General features: G+C 50.5%; 1 protein-coding gene across 1 annotated transcript in view; it reads left to right on the top strand.

The window, feature by feature from the left end:
- Positions 1–2500, top strand: part of prex2 (phosphatidylinositol-3,4,5-trisphosphate-dependent Rac exchange factor 2) — a 381262-nt gene that overhangs the window by 219982 nt on the left and 158780 nt on the right. The window lies entirely within an intron of this gene.

Genomic DNA, 2500 nt, shown 5'->3' with positions numbered 1-2500 from the left:
TCTCTTTTGTGCAATCTAGGTCTTCAAATGTTCTCTTTTGTGCAATCTAGATCTTCCAACTTCCAAGTCATGTCCCTGTTTTGCATTGCAGTCCCCTGACAGCTATCCATGTGTCTTTCACATTAGAGTGTAATGCATCTTAAACATCTTGAACCTGTTCTGACAGCGTGCTGGAGTCTGTGTTATTGTCCTGATGGGATCAGCACGTAACACTGCAGGTCACTGAGTACACTGCACTCAATACAATACTTGACTTGCCAAAATAAAACCGGCTTAATAGACCCCGGAGGCATATTGAGGTAATCATCGATTATGAAAGTACAGATTCCAAACTTTACAACGGGTGGGGCCCCACTAGGCTGTAGCCATATCTAGCCTGTGGTGGGGGCCCCCTAGGCTGTGCATTAATCCTGCCCTGGCTATTGCATCTGAGCATCATAGCACAACTGATGAAAACAAACCATCTATATTGTATCTGTAGTCAGTCATCTGAGCATGATAGCACCAGCACCATGCATCACTTTAAGCCCTCCATATGCGGCTGAGATTCTCATGAGATTCAGTTATGGTAGGAGAGCAATGGAGCGGGGTGAACTGGAGGAAAGCTAGGGCAAAACACCGGCACCGTGCGTGTACTGTAAGCCCTCCATATGTTGCTGAGATTTCGTTCAAACAAAGCCATTGGGGTTCATTTACTTGGTCATTGTTCTGTAGCATCATCGACGCATATCAATCTCTTCATGTGGTTTTCGGTGTTCAGCTATCTGCGTACCATAGCACAGCTGATGTAAACAAAGCCACTCATATGGTATTAAGATTCAGTTTCCTCTATTGTACAGTTAGGGCCACTGATGCATACACAGTAAGCCTGGTCATGTGGTATATTGGGATTCAGGTATCTGTGCATCATAGCACTTGGTGATGACAATGAGCCGTCCAGATGGTATTGGGATCCAATGATCTGAGCACTGTAACCCCATTGACACCAGTGATCCATGCAAACAGACAGACACAAGACACACACACACACACACACACACACACACACACACACACACACACACACACACACACACACACACACACACACACACACACACACACACACACACACACACACACACACACACACACTGTAGCCCCATTGACACCAGTGATCCATGCAAACAGACAGACACACACACAGAGACACACACATACACATACACACACACACACACTCTGTAGCCCCATTGACACCAGTGATCCATGCGGTATGCAGCTACGTCAAACCAGCGCTGGAAAATAACACATGGAGTTGCGAAACGAAAGGAAACGAAAATTCCATTCTTTAATTTCCAGCTGGCTTTGAAAAGAGGGCCAGAGGGGAGAGGAGAGGAGAGGAGAGGAGTGGGTGAGAAGGGGAAACGAGAGAGAGAGACAGAGAGAGAGAGAGAGAGAGAGAGAGAGAGAGAGAGAAGGGGGAAGAGGATGGAAATGATTAGAAATGAGCTTTGGCACAGGCCATAACTGTGTTCCGCACTGGACACACACACACACACACACACACACACACACACGCACGCACGCACGCACGCACGCACGCACGCACGCACGCACGCACGCACGCGCGCGCACGCACGCACGCACGCACGCACGCACGCACGCACGCACGCACGCACGCACGCACGCACGCACGCACGCACGCACGCGCACGCACGCACGCACGCACGCACGCACGCACGCACGCACGCACGCACGCACGCACGCACGCACGCACGCACGCACGCACGCACGCACGCACGCACGCACGCACACACACACACACACACACACACACACACACACACACACACACACACACACACACACACACAAACTCTCTTGGCTGGGTCCTGTGTGCGTGTGATCAGCATCCGACTGGTGCTTTGGATTAATTACCCTGTTGCTCCGCTCTGGTTAAAAATATCTCTCCCCCGTGTGTGTGTGTGTGTCTGTGAGTGTGTGTGTCTCTGTGTGTGTGTGTGTGTGTGTGTGTGTGCGTGTGTGTGTGTGTGTGTGTGTGTCTGTGTGTGTGTGTGTGTGTGTGTCTGTGAGTGTGTGTGTCTCTGTGTGTGTGTGTTTTTGTCCAGCATGGAACATGGTTTCGTAACTCCTTCTTCCTACGGCATTCTGCTGGACACTCCCAGTGGAGTAAGACAAGGAGGGTGTGTGTGTGTGTGTGTGTGTGTGTGTGTGTGTGTGTGTGTGTGTGTGTGTGTGTGTGTGTGTGTGTGTGTGTGTGTGTGTGTGTGTGTGTGTGTGTGTGTGTGCGTGCGCGCGTGTGTATGTGTGTGTGTTTGATATAAAAGGGCCACGGCCTGCCTGCAAGAAAAGCAGTAGAACAGTTTGTGTCTGTATGTGCTTGTGTGCTTGTGTGCTTGTGTGATTGCATGCGCGCGTGCGTGTTTGCGTGCGTGTGTGTGTGAACGGTAGAACAGAAGCGACGAGCTGGCTCTCATTGGACTCTTCAAACACTCAA

Source organism: Engraulis encrasicolus, chromosome 9 (assembly GCF_034702125.1).
Source record: "Engraulis encrasicolus isolate BLACKSEA-1 chromosome 9, IST_EnEncr_1.0, whole genome shotgun sequence".
Lineage (NCBI taxonomy): Eukaryota > Metazoa > Chordata > Actinopteri > Clupeiformes > Engraulidae > Engraulis > Engraulis encrasicolus.
Note: the sequence above shows the minus strand (reverse complement) of the source record. Positions and strands in the feature narration are given on the sequence as shown.